Source organism: Triticum urartu, chromosome 6 (genome assembly GCF_003073215.2).
Source record: "Triticum urartu cultivar G1812 chromosome 6, Tu2.1, whole genome shotgun sequence".
Taxonomy (NCBI): domain Eukaryota; kingdom Viridiplantae; phylum Streptophyta; class Magnoliopsida; order Poales; family Poaceae; genus Triticum; species Triticum urartu.
Genome location: NC_053027.1, coordinates 97,016,540 through 97,040,113, shown reverse-complemented (window position 1 = coordinate 97,040,113; position 23,574 = coordinate 97,016,540).

Sequence of the window (23,574 nt, the reverse complement as noted above, 5' to 3'; positions counted from 1 at the left end):
ATATGGAACCTTTCCTTGATGCCTCGGTACTCCGCGCCTGCGCTTTCCCCCTTGGCACCAAAGAGGAAGCAAGGACACTGCGCGCTGGCGCTCGCCTGGTCTCAATCGTCATGGCTCACGTCATGAGGACCTCGTGAGGTTTGCCTTGCCTTGATCTCTCTGCCCCTCGCGAGCCTGCTTGGCGAGGCTGCTCCTGAGGAGGTCTTGCGTCATCCGCCTCGCGAGGCTTGGCCCCTCGCTTGGGTCTTGAATACCTCATCGATGAAGATGGGCCGTACAGACCTGCTAGCTTAGCCACGCCATGGGCCGTAGGCAGGCAAGTCTGGGGACCTCCGTTCCCAGAACACCGACAGCTATACATCACCATGATCCTGTGTGTGCGTAGGAATTTTTTTGAAATTACTACTGTCGGTGTCAAAACCGGCGGATCTCGGGTAGGGGGTCCCGAACTATGCGTCTAAGGTGGATGGTAATAGGAGGCAGGGGACACGATGTTTACCCAGGTTCGGGCCCTCTCGATGGAGGTAATACCCTACTTCCTGCTTGATTGATCTTGATGATTTGAGTATTACAAGAGTTGATCTACCACGAGATCGTAGAGGCTAAACCCTAGAAGCTAGCCTATGATTCTGATTGTTGTTGTCCTATGGACTAAACCCTCCGGTTTATATAGACACCGGAGGGGGCTAGGGTTACACAGAGTCGGTTACAAGGGAGGAGATCTACATATCCGAATTGCCAAGCTTGCCTTCCACTCAAAGGAGAGTCCCACCCGGACACGGGACGAAGTCTTCAATCTTGTATCTTTATAGTCCAACAGTCCGGCCAAACTATATAGTCCGGCTGTCCGAGGACCCCCTAATCCAGGACTCCCTCAGTAGCCCCTGAACCAGGCTTTAATGACGATGAGTCCGGCACGCAGATTGTCTTCGGCATTGCAAGGCGGGTTCCTTCTTTGAATACTCCCTAAATGATTCTGAACACAAGGATCGTGTCCGGCTCTGCAAAACAAATTCCACCTACCACCGTAGAGAATATAATATTCCACAAATCCAATCCGCTAACAACTTTTCATAACGTGACGTCCTGCCGTGGCCCGGTCATTACAAACCATTTTTACCTATCTGCCATTGCACGTGTTGCGAGGCAGTTTTCTTGGCACGTCTTGTCGAAGCAGAGATCATGTCCCCTTATCACGGGATTCTCATCAATTCGGGTGTGGGTAACCCAACCGTGTTTGTTAATATGACTCCTCGATTTTAGGCAAGTTCCAAACGGGCACGCAGAGGATGCTTGATATTTGCCCTCTTTATAAAGGAGCCAAGGCCTGTCCTCTGCCCCTCGCACTCGATCCTTCCCTTCCCCCACCTCGAGTTCCAACACCCAAGGCTCAGGCTAAGCGCTTCAGACTTTTAACATGCCCGGATCCAACCTTCAAGGCCGGTGGATGGCCTCCTCTGTCACAGAGGGGGACATCAAGAAGTTAAGAGGAGGCAGGTATCTGACCGCTGAAATCTCGCACAGGCTGCCCGCTCAAGGGCAGGTCATCCCTACTCCCGAACACAACAAGAGTGTCGTATTTGTTTCCCACTTCCTCCGAGGGCTAGGTTTCAGTCTTGATCCCTTTGTTAGAGGGCTCATGTTCTATTACGGGCTTGATTTCCATGATCTAGCCCCAGATTCCATCCTTGACATCTCATCGTTTATCGTCGTGTGTGAGGCCTTCCTTCGCATCACCCCACACTTCGGCTTATGGCTCAAGACCTTCAATGTGAAGCTGAAGATGATCAATGGGCGACACACAGAATGAGGAGGTGCCACAATAAGCAAAGGCGTCGATGCTCCATGGCCCAAGGGTTCCTTCCCGGAGGTATCCAGCGGGAGTGGTTTTACATCATAGCTCCCCGAAGTACTAAGTGGGTAGATGTCCCCGCCTTCTGTTCGGCCCCCCCGCCACAACTGGCGTCATGGGTCAACAAAGGGCTGGACTGGGGGCTAGCTAATGATGTGCCGATATTGCAGAGTCGTATCCGAGATCTCCTCAAAAGAGATGTCAGCCTTGTCAAGGTAATGCAAGTCATGCTAGTTCGTCGGGTCCTACCATGCCAGTGTCGATATCTCCGTATGTGGGAGTTCAATCCGGAAGGACCGTGAACTATTCAGCAGTTCTTCGGCATGATGCTTGAAGCGATGTATGGATTGTTCTTCGGATCACAAATAAAGTGTCCGGACACCACCGAGGATGCGGGTCTCCACTGCAACCGTCCGAATACCCAAGTGAGTAATTCTGCAGCCGAACATGCTGTCTTTTTATGACATCATTCTAAAAAAATCGATCTTGGCCAGGACTAGATAAGAAAGGCGAAGATGATCAGGTGTCCGGCCCCCCTCCTCGAAGGCTCACCGGATCCTGTACTAGCCAGGATGCTTGAGCACGCACTTTATCAAGTGCCATCAGGGGAAGATAAAGGAAGGGGTAAAGAAGCCGAAAGCGGGCCTCGCGCATCACTCATCCAAACCGGGGGAATTAATGTATCCGCGAAGGAGGATAATCGGGGAGAAGAATCTAGAATCCCCTCTCCCCAAGAAAGAAAAAGGACCGCCTCTGAAGCCTTGGAAGTGAAGGTTTCCAAACGAGGGAGTCCTTACCGCATAGTGCCCGCGGGAGGGCCAGCCCTCCATCGAGCTATAAGTGAATCAAGAGTATTTTTAGTAAATATATCCTGCTTTATTTCCGGGGACAATAACCAAGACATACATCTTGCAGGCCGGATCACAGCCCCTCTCAACAGAGTTTGTCTTCGGGGGATCTTCTTCCGGAGATGATGGAGAGCGAAACGCCTCCCCCTGACTCCCCGCCTCCTGGGCGGAGGACCCTAAGGTGTCATCACAGAGAATTTCTCCAAATCTGCCAAGGCCCGAAGGTAACCCTTCGGCCACCCGGAGTCCGGAGTATTCGGCTCCCAAGGGGAGTGATGTCTACTACACAACCTTCTTCTTGTAGACGTTGTTGGGCCTCCAAGTGTAGAGGTTTGTAGGACAGTAGCAAATTTCCCTCAAGTGGATGACCTAGGGTTTATCAATCCATAGGAGGCGTAGGATGAAGATGGTCTCTCTCAAGCAACCCTGCAGCCAAATAACAAAGAGTCTCTTGTGTCCCCCACACACCCAATACAATGGTAAATTGTATAGGTGCACTAGTTCGGCGAAGAGATGGTGATACAATTGGTATATGGATAGTAGATATAGGTTTTTGTAATCTGAAATTATAAAAACAGCAAGGTAACTAATGGTAAAAGTGAGCACAAACGGTATTGCAGTGCATTGAAACAAGGCCTAGGGTTCATACTTCTGCTAGTGCAAGTTACCTCAACAATAATAACATAATTGGATCACATAACTATCCCTCAACATGCAACAAAGAGTCACTCCAAAGTCACTAATAGCGGAGAACAAACAAAGAGATTATGGCAGGGTACGAAACCACCTCAAAGTTATTCTTTCCAATCAATCCGTTGGGCTATTCCTATAAGTGTCACAAACAGCCCTAGAGTTCGTACTAGAATAACACCTTAAGACACAAATCAACCAAAACCCTAATGTCACCTAGATACTCCAATGTCACCTCAAGTATCCGTGGGTATGATTATACGATATGCATCACACAATCTCAGATTCATCTATTCAACCAACACATAGAACCTCAAAGAGTGCCCCAAAGTTTCTACCGGAGAATCACAACGAAAACGTGTGCCAACCCCTATGCATAGGTTCATGGGCGGAACCCGCAAGTTGATAACCAAAACATACATCAAGTGAATCATGTGGTATGCCATTGTCACCACAAATACACACGGCAAGACATACATCAAGTGTTCTCAAATCTTTAAAGACTCAATCCGATAAGATAACTTCAAAGGAAAAACTCAATCCATTACAAGAGAGTACAGGGGGGAAGAAACATCATAGGATCCAAATATAATAGCAAAGTTCGCGATACATCAAGATCGTATCACCTCAAGAACATGAGAGAGAGAGAGATCAAACACATAGCTACTGGTACATACCCTCAGCCCCGAGGGAGAACTACTCCCTCCTTGTCATGGAGAGCACCGGGATGATGAAGATGGCCACAGGAGAGGGATTCCCCCTCCGGCAGGGTGCCGGAACGGGTCTAAATTAGCTTTTGGTGGCTACAGAGGCTTCTGGTGGCGGAACTCACGATCTATTGTGCTCCCAGATGTTTTTAGGGTATATGGAGATATATAGGCGGAAAGAAGTACGTCAGGGGGCCACGATGGTGGAGGGCGCGCCCAGAGGGGGTGGGCGCGCCCCCTGCCTCTTGGACTCCTCGTAAGTCCCCTGGTGTGCACTCCAAGTCTTCTGGACTTCTTTCCTTCCAAAAATGAGTTCCGTGAAGTTTCAGGTCAATTGGACTCCGTTTGATTTTCCTTTTCTTCGAAACCCTAAAACAAGGTAAAAACAGAAACTGGCACTGGGCTCTGGGTTAATAGGTTAGTCCCAAAAATGATATAAAAGTGTGTAATAAAGCCCATGAACATCTAAAACAGTAGATAATATAGCATGGAGCAATCAAAAATTATAGATACGTTGGAGATGTATCAGGGAGCAACAGAAAGAGTCCGGGACTGTCCGGTACGCAACCGGACGTACTGATGGGTCTTTTGGAGCAAGCGGCTATCTAAGAGGAGCATCGTACTTTAATGAGTACGGTGGTTGAGAGGATCTCATCAGCCACAAGTGGGTTGCATGAAGCTTTTACGAGCCTGCTAAGAGGCTTTGAGGTACGTAAAGTAATATATAAGTTTCTTGACGGTACCGCACACGCTAGGTGTACTCTTATACAGATATTAGCCCCTGAGACTCTGGTTGATGTCCAGAGGCGGCAAACAGAGGATCGTAGTCCCAGGTAATAATCGCGCTGCTTTCATGTGCAGACGGCTGACGGTCCGGTGGCTGGCCGGACTGCTGAGTTTGCCGGATTGAGCCGACAACTTGACGCGGCAGATGCCGACATTGTGCTTGTGAACAAGCGGCTTGACGAGGCACAAGGTATGTATTTTTGAGTGGTCAACAAATATTAAGAGGGGCATGAAGCTAGTATCTATAATATGTTGTGACTGTAGATGGGGTTGCCGCCGTGGAGACCCTTCGGGCAGAACTTGCCCGAGCCAAGGAACAAGCCCGGAGGAGTGATGCGGCCGCCCTAAAGGCGGCCGAAGAGTTAAGAGCCGAACAGGCCGCTCGTCGCCAGAGCGAAGATAAAATAGCCACGATGGCTATTGAGCTGAAGGATGCCGCCGACCGGTATGAGCTTCTAGAAAAGGAAAGCCAAGCGAAAGCAGTGGACCTGAGAAAGCCATGGTAGCAGCCAAGGAGACCCGCTCTAAAATCAGAGCGGTGAAGGAGGAGCTTCGTCAAGCCGGAGATATCACGGCTGGGAAGCCCTTTTTGTTGCGGACGAAGTTCGGAGATCCGAAGTATGCCCCTCTGGATCAATTGTGGAGTGCTGCAGACGCGTATTCGGACCTGGCAATGAGTGTTGTGATACGTCTCCAACGTATCTATAATTTTTGATTGCTCCATGCTATATTATCTACTATTTTGGACATTATTGAGCTTTATTATCCACTTTTATATTATTTTTGGGACTAACCTATTAACCGGAGGCCCAGCCCAGAATTGCTGTTTTTTTTCCTGTTTTAGGGTTTCGAAGAAAAGGAATATCAAACGGAGTCCAAATAGAATGAAACCTTCGGGAACGTGATTTTCTCAACGAATAAGACCAGAGAGACTTGGACCCTACGTCAAGAAAAGAAACAGGAGGCCACGAGGTAGTGGGCGCGCCCACCCCCACCAGGCACGCTCTCCACCCTCGTGGCCCCCCTGTTGCTCCACCGACGTACTCCTTCCTCCTATATATATCCATGTACCCCCAAACGATCAGATATGGAGCCAAAACCCTAATTCCACCGCCATAACTTTCTGTATCCACGAGATCCCATCTTGGGGCCTGTTCCGGAGCTCCGCCGGAGGGGGCATCGATCACAGAGGGCTTCTACATCAACACCATAGCCCCTCCGATGAAGTGTGAGTAGTTTACCTCAGACCTACGGGTCCATAGTTAGTAGCTAGATGGCTTCTTCTCTCTTTTTGGATCTCAATACAATGTTCTCCCCCTCTCTTGTGGAGATCTATTCGATGTAATCTTCTTTTTGCGGCGTGTTTGTTGAGACCGATGAATTGTGGGTTTATGATCAAGTCTATCTATAAATAATATTTGAATCTTCTCTGAATTCTTTTATGTATGATTGGTTATCTTTGCAAGTCTCTTCGAATTATCAGTTTGGTTTGGCCTACTAGATTGATCTTTCTTGCAATGGGAGAAGTGCTTAGCTTTGGGTTCAATCTTGCGGTGTCCTTTCCCGGTGACAGTAAGGGCAGCAAGGCACGTATTGTATTGTTGCCATCGAGGATAACAAGATGGGGTTTTCTTCATATTGAATGAGTCTATCCCTATACATCATGTCATCTTGCTTAAGGCGTTACTCTGTTTTTAACTTAATACTCTAGATGCATGCTGGATAGCGGTCGATGAGTGGAGTAATAGTAGTAGATGCAGGCAGGAGTCGGTCTACTTGTCTCGGACGTGATGCCTATATACATGATCATACCTAGATATTCTCATAACTATGCTCAATTCTGTCAATTGCTCAAAAGTAATTTGTTCACCCACCGTAGAATACTTATGCTCCCGAGAGAAGCCACTAGTGAACCTATGGCCCCCGGGTCTATCTTTATCATATTGATCTCCTACTACTTAGTTATTTCCTTTGCTATTTACTTTGCCTTTATTTTACTTTGCATCTTTTATCATAAAATACCAAAAATATTATCTTATCATATCTATCAGATATCACTCTCGTAAATGGCCCTATAGGGATTGACAACCCCTATTTGTGTTGGTTGCGAGGATTTATTTGTTTTGTGCAGGTGCGAGGGACTCGCGCGTAGCCTCCTACTGGATTGATACCTTGATTCTCAAAAACTGCGGGAAATACTTACGCTACTTTGCTGCATCGTCCCTTCCTCTTCGGGGAAAACCAACGCAGTGCTCAAGAGGTAGCATGCTGCTGATGCGACTGCATTTTTCAAAGATCAAAAATATCATGAAGTGGAGAAGTTGTTCTGGTCGCAGTTCAGTGCTCCAACGCATCCACTGTTGTTAAATGAGCAAATGGCCGAGTGGGATGAGCTCCATAGGTTGTCCGGGCTTGCCATGAGGTCTGTCGTGGATCATCTTTGGCCGGAAGGACCAAGGCTGAATAGTTATTTTGGTTTAGTGCAACGTTTCCTTGGTGTTGTGCCGCATATCGACGCTGTGAAGAGGTCAGCGTGCATAGAGGGTGCGCGGATGGCTCTTGCCCGTGTTAAGACATACTGAGCAGAGATGGATGCCACCGCTATTGCGAACCGGGGTCCGGCCGTAGGCCAGGTCTCGGCCGAGCACTATTTTGAAGAAGTCCTAGAAGGCGCTCGTTTAATAGAGGGTCAGTGCTCGAAGAGTATTATGTTCAAGTGACATGTATCCCCATTGTAAAAACAATGCTTTTTGGATTATAAAGGATGTGTTTATAATTTTGCCTGAAAGTATTATGATGCCTCCCGTGTGGCCGTTTTATGTATGCATATAACCTGAAAGTTTGCAGTTGTCGGCTTCAGCCCCCAAGCATATAATGCGGGGGTGTTCGGAAAAGCGCGTATTCACACTTGATCCAACGTCTTGGTCCATGAAGGAGGTGATAGCGCAGAGAACAAGGCAATCAGACTATATTGCTTTAACACTTTCACTTAGCCATAGGAGTTTGACAGTGGGGCTACTATATAGCCCCTGGTACTTGCACGCTTATCCGAATACGGTGCGCGTACATACATGACCAGGAACCCGGTCCTTCGTTAATGCGGAGGAATCATGAAGATTCCGCTGAGTCCTCGAGTGGTTGACCAGTCTCGCGCTTTATCATGACAGTTAGTTTTCGGCTTTCTCTACTGAGATGGTCATCTAGATGAACCAGGTCACAATCGTAGTAGTTCTCCCGGTGCCACCTTAGCCGATAGAGCGGAATGTAAGGTAGCAAAACACGGGAGCCGGGAAAACCCAACTATTGACCAAAGACATGATTCGGAGCTGATGCATATAAGGCCAAACCCGCGACGCCGAACACTCCCTAAGGTATTTGGTCTTTACAATGCATACTGGACTGAGTAACGCCCTCGGTAATAAGCCCTGAATTTCCAGGTACGTGCATTAGTCTGACGTGACGAAAATTTCAATAACGCCAGCATCCCTCTTGGTTATGTTGAGTATCCCGAGGGTGTGAAGCAACAAGAGACAGTAAAAAAGGTTTACACAAGGTCTTAATCTAAAAAGAAACCTTTGAACGGGGCCCTGCTGCACGTCTGCGCCTGTGTCTCCATTGTGCCGTATCCTGGAAGGGTGTAGCACGACGATCATATGTAAGAGGGAAAAGCCCAGGTGAAAGTTTTTGTGCGAAAAATTGGTTACTCTTAATAAACCATTAAAATTCAATCTAAATAAGATCAAGTTTAACAGTAGTCCTTTTTACATGTGGGAAGCCCCTAGCACCGCCCATGGGGGTATATCCATCGACCCAACCTTAGGTGTATCTGAGCTATTACAGCTAGTGGTGCGCCGGACTTGTCTAGCCGTGTCTGTGGTCTTGACGACTGATCACTTATTCTGGTTGGGGAAGCCGCTCAGTGTTCGGCTGCCCAAGCCGCCACACATTCTTCCGCGTGTAAGGAACGTTCTGTATTTCCGCTAACTATGATGATGCCACGCGACCAGGCATCTTAAGCTTAATGCGGTTTTGCATTAAAATGGGCGAAGGCCGTTCTTCCGAGAAGCGCTTGATAGCCGCTTCGAAATGGAGCGATGTCGAAGGTTAACTTTTCACTTCGGAAGTTGTCAGGAGAACCGAATACAACCTCTAGTATTAGAGAGCCCGTGCAGCGGGCCTCTGGGACTGGTATTACTCCTTTAAAGGTAGTATTGCTTTGGCTGATTCGTGTCGGGTCTATCCCCATTTTGCGGACTGTGTCCTGATATATCAGATTAAGACTACTGCCGCCGTCCATAAGGACTCGGGTGAGACGGTATCCGTCAATTATTGGGTCTAGTACCAGGGCAGCCGATCCTCCGTGTTGGATACTAGTCAGGTGATCCCTACGATCAAAGGTGATCAGGCAGGTGACGGGCTCTATGGCGCATATGTCTCGGAGTGCGTGTTTGCTCCTCCTCTTTGTGAATCATGTTCATTGTTTTGACCTCTGGTGGGAATTTTTTCTGTCCCCCAGTGTTCGGCTGGCGAGGCTCGTCCTCGTCTTCGCTTGGTGTCTCCCTCCCCTTGTGGTCGGCGTTTAGCTTGCCGGCTTGCTTGAAGACCCAACATTCCCTATTGATGTGATTTGCCGGTTTGTCGGAGGTGCCATGAATCTGACATAATCGGTCTAGAATCTTGTTTAGGCTGGATGGTCCATCTCTGCTGCCTTTAAATGGCTTTTTCCGTTGATCGGGTCGGGAGCCCCTGAATCCGGCGTTTACCGCCGTGTTGTCTGGGCTGTCTTCATTGTTTCGACGCTTGCTTTTATTGCGGCGTGGTTTTCCATTTCCATCCCTGACTTCGGATGTGCCCGGGTCGCTGGTGCCGCTACGGGCCAGCCAATTATCTTCTCCCATGCGGAAGTGGGTCATTAGGCTTGTTAGGGCTGCCATTGTCCACAGTTTTTCTTGGCTGAGGTGTCCGGTAAGCCATTCGTCCCGGACACTGTGTTTGAAAGCAGCTAAGGCTTTGGCGTCCGGGCAGTCGACAATTTGATTCTTCTTAGTGAGGAATCTGTTCCAAAGCTTTCGGGCTGACTCTCCGGGCTGTTGAATTATGTGACTTAAATCGTCTGCATCCGGAGGTCGGACATAGGTCCATTGAAAATTAGCCCTAAAAGCATCCTCAAGCTCTTCCCAACTTCCAATTGAGTTTTCAGGGAGGCTCTTCAGCCAGTGCCAGGCTGGTCCTTTCAACTTGAGGGACAAGTATTTGATGGCGTGGAGATCATCTCCGTGAGCCATATGGATATGGAGGATAAAGTCCTCGATCCAGACCCCAAGGTCTATCGTTCCGTCGTATGCCTCTATGTTCACGAGTTTGAATCCCTCAGGAAATTCATGATCTAGCACCTCATTGGTGAAGCATATGGGGTGAGCGGTGCCCCTGTATTTGGGTGTGCCATAGCGTTCTGACGGTTGTAGTGTTCTGTTTTGATTCTGTGCCAGAGCGCGCTTCCTAGATTCATAGATGGACCTGGTCTGACCGGCTTTTTTGTCCAAGTCCTCACGTAAATCATGCACTGACTTATGTTCGACATCGTTAGCCGCCCTATCGCGGCCACGGGGTGGTCGATCCGGCTGATCGTCCGTTTTATTTTTCGGCTGTGTGGGCTCTAAGGCCTCGTCATCGAATTCCGGCAGTAGCTTGCGCTTTGGATAGATCTTTGTGTGGCAACTGCCACCATACTTTTCTTCAGTGTCGAGCACTTTGTTCCATCTATTGTTGAGCGTACTTTGCGCGGCTTTAAGCCTTTGCTTCTGCTTCTTTAGACTTCTCGCGGTGGCTATAAGCCTTCTATGGAGGTCCTCTTGCTCTAAGTGCCTTTCTGGGATGATGTGTGCATCATCGTCCGGACTATTCTCCTCTCCGGAGATGGGTTGGTGTGCTTTTCCCTCGGTGTTGCCATGAACGGGCGACGGCTCCGTACTATGTTCGGCATCCGCTGGTCCATCCTGCTCTATCGCTGGGTCCATGTGGTCGTCGTTAGCTTTGGATTCGACCGGGTATTATTCCTTCCTACGCTGTTATCGCTGTTTTTGCCGAGGTGGGATTTGGAGCGGCGTCTACGTCGTCGCTTTGGTTGCTTCTCGAGGGGATTACCCTCTGATGTGTCTTTTCGTTCCTCGTCGTTGTTTTCTTTGGGTGTATCCACCATGTATATATCGTGTGATGAAGTGGCTGTCCAGCGCCCTGTGGGTGGTGGTTCCTATTCTTCTCCTGCATCGTCGTCCATACCGTCGATGTCTTCGGAGCCGAATTCAAGCATGTCGGTTAAGTCGTCGATAGTGGTTATTAAGTGGGTGGTGGGTGGGGGATGAATTTCTTCGTCATCCGCTCCCCACTCGAGCCGGACATAGTTCGACCAAGGGTATCCTGACAAGGAGAGAGACCTTAATGAATTTAGCACGTCAGCCAAGGGTGAGTGCTGAAAGATATCCGCGGAGGTAAACTCCATGATCGGTGTCCAATCAGATTCGATAGGCATGAACATGGGCGGTTCGGAGTCTGCGGCCGGGGACGAATCCAAGAGTCCGACAACACAGGTCTCATAGGGTGTGAAGTCAGTATTCGGCTCTATCGGTGCTGAGTGTGCGGCCTCCGTGGCGGGGTCTATCCACCCATCCTCAGACGGCACGATCTGCTCCGGATCGAGGGCCAGAGTAGCCACAGGTGTGATCTCCCGAACACCATTCGGTGGCAGAGCTAAGTCATGCTCGCCGAGACTGTGCGGCGCACCTGGCATGGGCTCAAATCCGTCGAAGATCAAGTCCCCGCGGATGTCGGCAGTATAGTTTAAGCTTCCAAACCTGACCTGACAGCTAGGGGCGTAGCTCTCGACCTACTCCAGATGGCCAAGCGAGTTGGCCCATAGTACGAAGCCGCCGAATACGAAGATTTGTCCGGGGAGAAAACCTCACCATGGACCGCATCGTTTCCGATGATCGAAGGAGCCATCAAGCCTTATGGTGACGACACAGTGGAACTCTCAATGAAAGCGCCAATGTCGGTGTCAAAACTGGCGGATCTCGGGTAGGGGGTCCCGAACTGTGCGTCTAAGGCGGATGGTAACAGGAGGCAGGGGACACGATGTTTGCCCAGGTTCGGGCCCTCTCGATGGAGGTAATACCCTACTTCCTGCTTGATTGATCTTGATGATATGAGTATTACAAGAGTTGATCTACCACAAGATCGTAGAGGCTAAACCCTAGAAGCTAGCCTATGATTCTGACTGTTGTTATCCTATGGACTAAACCCTCCGGTTTATATAGACACCGGAGAGGGCTAGGGTTACACAGAGTCAGTTACAAGGGAGGAGATCTACATATCTGAATTGCCAAGCTTGCCTTCCACGCAAAGGAGAGTCCCACCCGGACATGGGAGGAAGTCTTCAATCTTGTATCTTTATAGTCCAATAGTCCGGCCAAAGTATATAGTCCGGCTGTCCGAGGACCCCCTAATCCAGGACTCCCTCAACTACGTTCCCCAACAATAACGCTTCCGCTTACGGTCTACGAGGGTACGTGGACAACACTCTTCCCTTCTCATTGCTATGCATCACCATGATCTTGGGTGTGCATAGGAATTTTTTTGAAATTACTACGTTCCCCAACAATAAGTGTCCACGCGTCAGCAGTTCAAGGGCTGGGGTTTCTTTAGGGGGGGTTGGGGGTTTTGGGGTTTTTTTGTAGGGTTAATTTAGGGGTTTCATATATTGTGTTAGTTGGCTAATAGAGAGAAGTGTCCTCTCTTATCTCCGTGCTTGGTCGACGCTACGTACTATATGTATAGAGAGGACTCGACACACTAGCTAGTAAGCAAATGAAGGAAACTATTAATTACACAAGATCGTCATGAACATATACAAAGAGAAGTGATCGACCTCTCTTTCTTCGAGAGATTGGTCGAACAACAAGTTTTCGTACACAAGATCATCATGACCATATACAATGTAAGATATCTTACAATACCTAATATCTGAACTCAACTTCCACATGGTATTCTTCGGCTTTATTGATGACGTGGTCGAGAAAGAATCCCGCCAATTCCTCTTGAATTGCTTTTATGCGATCTTGTGGTAGGAGTTCATCCTGCATCTGCCACGTCTAATTTGAAGAAGGGGGTTAATACATATATATGAATGAAACTCAATAGAAATGATGGTGTAATAAAATGAAATTGTGAATATTATTTCTTACGCACTTCAAATTGTCTTTTAGAGTAGCCCCGCTTATTTTTGCAAGTCGTGTTGTAGATGAACTCACAAACGTAGTATCCATAGTAATCATTCCCGGGTTCCTGCCACAAGTACTTTACGAAAAATAGAGGTCAATCAAACTGATAATGAAGCATTATAAATGGTATTGATGAAAGTAGCTAGAATCAACAGGATCGAGATGCGTGGAACTAGCTAGCTAGTACTACTTACTTTCGGGTATGTCCATCGCAGCTCCCCTGGCAGTCCCGGAACTTGTGCGGTGAATACTTTCCAAACCCTGCAAGACAAAAAAAACAATTACTTGATATCAGGAAATGAACAAAGTTTCTGATATGGTGCAGTAATGATCGATTGAACTTACTTCTCGAGCATTTTAGTCATGTTCGCATAGTCCTCGGGAGATTTTCGTCTCGAGTCTAAGACGGTTACTAGTCCCTGCTCAAGCTTAATCTCTAGGAGAATAGAGTGGAACCTGTGCACACATGCATAACTCATCAATTACATTACTATAACCTTGAGTAAAAAGGGAAACCGAATATGCACAAGACAGTAACACTCACTTGAAATTGTAAGGAAAGAGTATTTTATCTTTGTTTTGATTTTGAAGCAACGATTGTAGCAAGTTGGCCTCGGTGTCTTTGGCATGAAATTTAACTGTAAATTCATCTATGAGATTTGTGTTAATGAACCCAATATTATAGATTTCTGCTTTTCTACATTCGACAATCTTCAATCTGCATAATATAGTGAGGATAATTATATATACATGCAATGAAAGAGCTGAGCTATAAATAGAGACTTAATGACAGAAGTAGTACTGACAGATAGTAGCAAGTGACCATTAATTTATCGAGGGCCTTTTGATTGAACAACTGGAAGAACTCCTCAAATGTAACAGACAATAGTTCAATTCCAACGAGGTCGTGCTCCTCTTTAACTCTCAGCGTCAAAGTATCCTTCCCCCAGACTCTCTGCAGGTTTTCATGTATCAATCATGGAATCTTCGCATCATCGTTGTCAGAGGAGGACTTCCATCTTTGACGAGGGGCTTCCCGTACTGGTATTTGTGTTCGTCCACCTCCATTGTATCATAATGTGCATTGTCGCGTAGGCAATCTCCAAGATTGGTACCGGGCAAAATCGTCGGATGATTAGCGACGATATTGCTAGACACCTTGAGCGGGGGGGCACGATTGATTGCTTGTTCGCCGAGCTGGGCAATTTTTTTCCCAGCTCATCGTTCTGCTAACCTTCGATCACTGATAGTACTTCCCAACCGCTCCGCTTCGATATATGACCTTTCAATAATGTGCTCATAGTTGGTATTCGGCGGACACGGTGGTGGTTTCTTGAGGGCATCGATAGTGCGCTTTGCTTTCACCGGATCTATCTTCTCCTCCGAAGGTGGATGTTTCTTAGCTCTTTGAATTTCAAAGAACTCACTCACTTAGGCTTGACAGATCTCCACGTTTTCCTTATCGGTCATCTCGTATGGTAACTTCTCTAGAGGCTTTAGAGATGGACCGAATATGTATTGCCTCCCGCCTCTGGCTGTACTGCTAGACGCCGGAGCAGACGGAGCGGCTGCGACTGTCTTCTTTCCTTTCTTATGAGGTGGAGAAGGACTATGACATGCCGGAGCAGATGGAGTGGCAGCGGCTCTCTTCCGCCCTTGCTGATGAGGCGGACAAGGAGGCAGGCTGCTTGGGCACGCCGACGCACGCGGAGAAGGAGGCGGAGTGTCGCCACGCACCGGAGAAGGAGGCGGAGTGTCGCCATGCGCCGGAGAAGGAGGCGGAGTGCCCTGATCACTCGCCGGAGGAGGAGGCGGAGTGCCCTGATTCGTCGTCGTCGGAGGAGGAGGCGGAGTCGTCCAGTTCGGAAGGTTGATGAGCTCCTTCTGCCATAGACATGGAGTCTTCAAAGCACAACCCACCTAAGTCTCCCCTTCACCGGTAGGGTGGTCAAGCTCGAGATCCTCAAATCTGTCTGTTATTTCATCCACCATCACAACAGCATATCCTTCTAGAATTGGACGACGATGAAAAGTTGCGACGGGTTTAGGAGGTGCAACAGAGCCGACAGCCGCCATGACTTTGAAGTTCTGCCATTGCGTCATAAGGTGGCAATGTTGAGACTCCGTGATAGCATCCACGGGGTAGCTAGTAGGAGTCGTGAAGGCATGCTCCTGAAGAAGCTTGGTGGAAGCCATGCCGCTTCTCCGCTGAGATGGTGGGGGTAGCTTCGTTAGGTTGCTAGCTCTGAACTGCTTCGCGTTCCTCTAGCGCTTGTACCATTGCGTGCAACTTCTGCAGTTCGGTCTGCTCCACTTTCCTCTTCCTCCCCCGGCCTTTGTAACCGCCTTCCTCGGGAAACCCAGCCTTCCACGAAATGGATCCTGGCATGCCTTGTGTCCGTCCAGGGTGCTCAGGATTTCCGAGGGCCAATGTGAGCTCATCGTTCTCTCTATTAGGAACGAACGTCCCTTCCTGCGCTGCGGCGATATAGTCCTGAAGCTTCTTGACGGGTATATTCAGTTGCTGGTTCGTCCAATGGCACTTCCCTATTTCAGGGTCCAAGGTTCCACCAACCCGAAGAACCAAGTACTTGAACGGTCTGGCCAGTGCAACGTCTCTGGTTCGACCCCTTTATCAAGCAGGTCATTCTCAGCCTTGTCCCACAATGGCCGGGCTTTGAGGTAGCCACCTGAACCCGTGCGGTGGTGAAGCTCCTTCTTTGTAGCATTTTTCTTGTTTGTCACTAACATCTTCTTGCTCTTCTCCGATGTCTTGCGGGCCACAAATGTGTCCCAGTGATCTCTGATCTTCTCAAATCGGCCGGTGAATTCTGGAGTCTTTTCTTTGTCGACAAACGATGTTTTCAACTCATTCTTCCACCTCTTGAACAGATCTGCCATCTTCTTAAGAGCATGAGCCTTGAACAATGGCTCTATACCTGGCTTCTCCGGATCCTCCTCTGGCGGTAGGGTGAAATTTGCCTTCAGCGCGGTCCAAAGATCATCTTTCTGCCTATCATTGACATAAGACACTTCAGGGTCTTCGTTCTTAGGCTTATACCATTGGTGGATGCTGATCGGGATCATGTCCCTAACAAGAACCCCACACTGAGCAGAAAATGCTTCCTTGGTCCGGATGGGTTCAATCGGTTGGCCATCGCCCACGATTGCTGTGATCGTGAACATTTCATCCTGGCGCCTTGTCTCGTTACCGAAGTTTTGCTCGATCCGAAGGGCTAGAAAAGAAGAAAGATGAGAGTTAATATGTGTACATACCAAAACAATGAATGCATCAATTAGCTAGTCAGCACAGGCTTAATTAATATATATACCTGGCCGGACTTTGTTCGGTCACCGGAGCCTGATACGTCTCCATCGTATCTACTTTTCCAAACACTTTTGACCTTGTTTTGGACTCTAACTTGCATGATTTGAATGGAACTAACCCGGACTGATGCTGTTTTCAGCAGAATTGCCATGGCATTATTTTTGTGCAGAAATAAAAGTTCTTGGAATGACCTGAAACTTCACAGAGAATATTTTTGGAATTTATAAAAAATACTGGCAAAAGAATCAACACCAGGGGCCACCACCCTGTCCACGAGGGTGGGGGTGTGCCCATCCACCTGGGGCACGCCCCCTGTCTCATGGGCCCCCTGAGACTCCATCGACCTCAAATCCAACTCTATATATTCACGTTCGGGGAGAAAAAATAGGGAGAAGGATTCATCACATTTTAAGATACGGAGCCGCCGCCAAGCCCTAATCTCTCTCGGGAGGGCTGATCTAGAGTCCGTTCGGGGCTCCGGAGAGGGGAATCCGTCGCCATCATCATCATCAACCTTCCCCCATCACCAATTTCATGATGCTCGCCGCCGTGTGTGAGTAATTCCATCATAGGCTTGCTGGACGGTGATGAGTTGGATGAGATTTATCATGTAATCGAGTTAGTTTTGTTAGGGTTTGATCCCTAGTATCCATTATGTTCTGAGATTGATGTTGCTATGACTTTGCTATGCTTAATGCTTGTCACTAGGGCCCAAATGCCATGATTTCAAATCTGAACCTATTATGTTTCCATGCATATATGTGAGTTTTTGATCCTATTTTGCAAGTCAATAGTCCCTACTATGTGTTATGATCCGTTAACCCCGAAGTGACAATAATCGGGACAATTACCGGTGATGACTATAGTTTGAGGAGTTCATGTATTCACTAAGTGTTAATGCTTTGTTCCGGTACTCTATTAAAAGGAGGCCTTAATATCCCTTAGTTTCCAATAGGACCCCGCTGCCACTGGAGGGTAGGACAAAAGATGCCATGCAAGTTCTTTTCCATAAGCACGTATGACTATATTCGGAATACATGCCTACATTACATTGATGAACTGGAGCTAGTTCTGTGTCACCTTATGTTATAACTGTTACATGAGGAATCGCATCTGACATAATTATCCATCGCTGATCCAATGCCTACGAGCTTTTCACATATTGATGTTTGCTTAGTTACTTTTCTGTCGCCACTGTTACAATCACTACAAAACCAATATTGTTACCTTTGTCACCGTTACCGTCACTTCCATATTACTTTGCTACTAAATACTTTGCTGCAGATATTAAGTCTTTCAGGTGCGGTTGAATTGACAACTCAACTGTTAATACTTGAGAATATTCTTTGCCTCCCCTTGTGTCGAATTAATAAATTTGGGTTGAATAATCTACCCTCGAAAACTATTGCGATCCCCTATACTTGTGGGTTATCAGAGCCTTCATCACGGTCTCCTTCTTCCACCGGCATTCGGCCACCGGAGCCATCATAATCATGTCCTTCCTCCTCCATTGTTGGATAACCGTAGCCAGATTCACCCTCTCCTTCCAGACCATCGGTGTCGTTGAGATATGACATGACATCACATCCAGCTACGATTATGTCCCCCAACACATGTTCTGCTTCCTCGTCTCAGCCGTGCTCCATAGTTTCTACAAATATTATAACATGGCAATTATTATACAAACATGACAGATGGAGATATTAGTGGAAAACATAGACCTAGCTAGATAATCACAACAAGGAACCATATTAGTGGCTTCAACGCTTCTCTAGGGTTTGGGGTGGCCTCGCCAACGCTTCTAGGGTTCGGGGTGGCCTCGACGACAATGCTCTTTTAACTTGGTAAATTTGGGTGGCCTCGGTAGCGCTTCTAGTGTTTGGATCAACTTATGCACATCCATAATGGGGGCATTCTTGATAAATTTGGACCCTCGACCCCTGGACGACCCTCGAACGCTCGGGGATCCACGACCCTCTACCCTATTTCCCGACCCTCGATCCCCTCATGTCACGTTTGTCTAGTGTCAAAGGATTCAACAAAACCATGTCTTCATCATTAGGCGAAAGTAATAGGCGCATGATGGTACAAATTTCTACAAAGTTGTTCTGAAACGGAGTCCCTCGCTTTTTGGTACAAAGTTCAGCAAGAGCCTTCCAAATATCTCTATTAGGAGGGCTGATACGTCCATTTTGCATCATGCTTTTATATCAATATTTATTGCATTATGGGTTGTTATTACACATTATGTCACAATACTTATGCCTATTCTCTCTTATTTTACAAGGTTTACATAAAGAAGGAGAATGCCGGCAGCTGGGATTTTGGGCTAGAAAAGAAGCAAATATTAGAGAGCTATTCTGCACATCTCCAAAAGTCCTGAAACTCCATGGAAGACGTTTTCCAAATATATAAAAAATACTGAGAGCAAGAACTTCACCAGGGGGGCCACACCCTGCCCACGAGGGTGGGGGCGCGCCCTACCCCCCTGGGGCGCCCCCTACCTCGTGGGCCCCCTGGTGGCCCTCCGGTGACCATCTTCTGCTATATGAAGTCTTTTGATGGGGAAAAAAGCGATCTTCTCGGACGAAACTCCGCTGCCACGAGGCGGAGCCTTGGCAGAACCAATATAGGGCTCTGGCGGAGCCGTTCTGCCGGGGAAACTTCCCTCCCGGAGGTGTAAATCATCGCCATCGTCATCACCAACGCTCCTCTCATCGGGAGAGGGAAATCTCCATCAACATCTTCATCAGCACCATCTCCTCTCAAAACCCTAGTTCATCTCTTGTATGCAATTCTTATCTCCAAGTCCGGGATTGGTGCTAGTAGGTTGCTAGTAGTGTTAATTACTCCTTGTAGTTGATGCTAGTTGGTTTAATTGGTGGAAGATCATATGTTCAGATCCTATATGCATATTAATACCCCTCTGATTATGAACATATTTATGCTTTGTGAGTAGTTACTTTTGTTCCTGAGGACATGGGAGAAGTCTTGCTATTAGTAGTCATGTGAATTTGGTATTCGTTTGATATTTTGATGAGATGTATGTTGTCTCTCCTCTAGTGGTGTTATGTGAACGTCGACTACATGACACTTCACCATTGTTTTTGCCTAGAGGAAGGCATTGGGGAGTAATAAGTAGATGATGGGTTGCTAGAGTGACAGAAGCTTAAACCCTACTTTATGCGTTGCTTCGTAAGGGGCTGATTTGGATCCATATGTTTCATGCTATGGTTAGGTTTACCTTAATACTTTTGTTGTAGTTGCGGATGCTTGCAATAGAGGTTAATCATAAATGGGATGCTTGTCCAAGTAAGGGCAGTACCCAAGCACCGGTCCACCCACATACCAGATTATCAAAGTACCGAACGCGAATCATATGAGCGTGATGAAAACTAGCTTGACGATATTCCCATGTGTCCTCGGGAGCGCTTTTCTCTATATAAGAGTTTGTCCAGGCTTGTCCTTTGCTACAAAAAGGATTGGGCCACCTTGCTGCACTTTATTTACTTTTGTTACTTGTTGCTCGTTACAAATTATCCTATCACAAAACTATCTATTACCACTTATTTCAGTACTTGTAGAGAATACCTTGCCGGAAACTGCTTATCATTTCCTTCTGCTCCTCGTTGGGTTCGACACTCTTACTTATCGAAAGGACTACGATAGATCCCCTATACTTGTGGGTCATCAAGACTCTTTTCTGGTGCCCTTGCCGGGGAGTGAAGCGCCTTTGGTAGGTGGAATTTGGTATGGAAAAATTTATATAGTGTGCTAAAATTTACTGTCACTTGTTATTATGGAAAGTAATCCTCTGAGGGGCTTGTTCGGGGTATCTTCACCCCGACCAGTAGAGCAAAGAGTTGATCCTCAACCTACTCAACCTACTGAAAATGAAAATGACTGCTTTGATATTCCTTCGGGTATGATAGAAAAATTGCTAGCTAATCCCTTTTTAGGAGATGGAACAAAACATCCTGATGAGCATCTTATATATGTGGATGAATTTTGTGGACTATTTAAGCTTGCAGGTGTACCCGGAGATGTTGTTAAGGAGAAGTTCTTCCCTTTATCTTTTAAGGGAGACGCATCGACATGGTATATGATATGTGATGATATGGGGTCTTGGAATTACAAACGATTGAAATTGGAATCTCATCAGAAGTTTTATCCTATGCATCTTGTTCATCGTGATCGCAATTACATATATAATTTTTGGCCTCGCGAAGGAGAAAGCATCGCTCAAGCTTGGGGGAGGCTTAAATCAATGTTATATTCATGCCCCAATCATGAGCTCTCGAGAAAAATGATTATTCAAAATTTCTATGCTCGGCTTTCTGATAACAATCGCACCATGCTTGATACTTCTTGTGCTGGCTCTTTTATGATGAAGACTATTGAATTCAAATGGGATTTATTGGAAAGAATTAAACGCAACTCTGAAGATTGGGACCTCGACAAAGGTAAGGAGTCAGGTATAACACCTAGTTTTGATTGTGTTAAATCTTTTATGGATACCAATATTTTTCGTAAATTTAGCACTAAATATGGACTTGACTCTTAGATAGTAGCTTCTTTCTGTGAATCTTTTGCTACTTATGTTGATCTCCCCAAGGAAGTGGTTTAAATATCATCTTCCCATAGAAGTAAAAGTAGTTGCACCTATTAAAGTTGAAGAAAAAAATATTGTCACTTATAATGACCCTATTGTTCCTACTTCTTATGTTAAGAAACCACCTTTCCCTGTTAGGATAAAGGATCATGCTAAAGCTTCAACTATAGTTCGTAAAAGCAATATTAAAACATATACACCTCCTGAGCAAGTTAAAGTTGAACCTAATATTGCTATTGTTAAAGATCTCTTGTCCAATAATATTGATGGGCATGTTATTTATTTCTATGATGAAACTGCTAGAATTGTTAAACCCTGTGCTAAAGATAAACCTAGACCTGTGGTAGGCATGCCTGTTATTTCTGTTAAAATAGTAGATCATTGTTATCATGGCTTATGTGATATGGGTGTCAGTGCTAGTGCAATACCTCATTTCTTATACAAAGAAATTATGCATGAGATTGCACCTGCTGAAATAGAAGATATTGATGTCACAATTAAACTTGCCAATAGAGATACTATTTCACCAATGGGAATTGTTAGAGATGTTGAAGTCTTGTGTGGGAAAACTAAATATCCTGTTGATTTTCTTGTTCTTGGTTCCCCACAAGATAGCTTTTGCCCCATTATATTTGGTAGACCCTTCTTGAACACTGTTAATGCTACCATAGATTGCAAAAGGGATGCTGTTACTGTCGGTTTAGATGATATGACTCATGAATTTAATTTCTCTAAATTTAGTAGACAACACCGTGAAGAAGAATTACCTAGTAAGGATGAAATTATTGGTCTTGCTTCTATTGTCGTACCTCCTAGTGATCCTTTAGAACAATATTCGCTAGACCATGAAAATGATATGTTTATGAATGAAAGAAGGGAAATAGATGAAGTATTCTTTAAACAGGAACCTATTCTGAAAAACAATTTACATGTTGAAATCCTAGGGGATCCTCCTCCACCCAAGGGTGATCCCGTGTTTGAGCTTAAACCATCACCTGATACTCTTAAATATGCTTATCTTGATGAGAAAAAGATATATCCTGTTATTATTAGTGCTAACCTTTCAGATCATGAGGAAGAGAGATTATTGAAAACTCTGAAGAAGCACCGTGCTGCTATTGGGTATACTCTTCATGATCTTAAGGGCATTAGTCCCACTCTATGTCAACATAAAATTAATTTGGAAGAAGATGCTAAACCAGTTCGTGATCATCAACGACAGCTGAATCCTAAAATGAAAGAAGTGGTAATAAAGGAAATACTAAAGCTCCTTGAGGCAGGTATAATCTATCCCATTGCTGATAGTCAGTGGGTAAGTCCTGTCCATTGTGTCCCTAAGAAGGGAGGTATTACTGTTGTACCTAATGATAAAGATGAATTGATTCCTCAAAGAATTATTACAGGTTATAGGATGGTAATTGATTTCCGCAAATTAAATAAGGCAACTAAAAAGGATCATTACCCCTACCTTTTATCGATCAAATTCTAGAAAGATTATCCAAACATACACATTTTTGCTTTCTAGATGGTTATTCTGGTTTCTCTCAAATACCTTTGTCAGCCAAAGATCAATCAAAGACTAATTTTACATGCCCTTTTGGTACTTTTGCTTATAGACGTATGCCTTTTGGTTTATGTAATGCACCTGCTACCTTTCAAAGATGCATGATGGCTATATTCTCTGACTTTTGTGAAAAGATTTGTGAGGTTTTCATGGACGATTTTTCCGTCTATGGATCTTCTTTTGATGATTGCTTAAGCAACCTTGATCGAGTTTTGCAGAGATGCGAAGAAACTAATCTTGTCTTGAATTGGGAAAAGTGCCACTTTATGGTTAATGAAGGTATTGTCTTGGGGCATAAAGTTCCTGAAAGAGGTATTAAAGTTGATAAAGCCAAGGTTGATGCTATTGAAAAGATGTCCCAAGGACATCAAAGGTATAAGAAGTTTCTTTGGTCATGCCGGATTTTATAGGAGGTTTATTAAGGACTTCTCAAAAATCTCTCGGCCTCTGACCAATTTATTATGAAAAGATATACCATTTGTTTTTTGATGATGATTGTGTAGAAGCATTTGAAATACTTAAGAAAGCATTGATTTCTACACCTATTGTTCAGCCACCTGATTGGAATTTACCCTTTAAAATTATGTGTGATGCCAGTGATTATGCTGTAGGTGTTGTTCTAGGACAAAGAGTTGATAAGAAATTAAATGTTATTCCATATGCTAGTAAAACCCTAGACAATGCTCAAAGAAATTATGCTACTACTGAAAAAGAATTCTTAGCAGTTGTATTTGCTTGTGATAAGTGCAGACCTTATATTGTTGATTCTAAAGTAACTATTCACACTGATCATGCTGCTATTAAATATCTCATGGAAAAGAAAGATGAACCTAGACTTATTAGATGGGTTCTCTTGCTACAAGAATTTGACTTACATATTGTTGATAGAAAGGGAGTTGAGAACCCCGTTG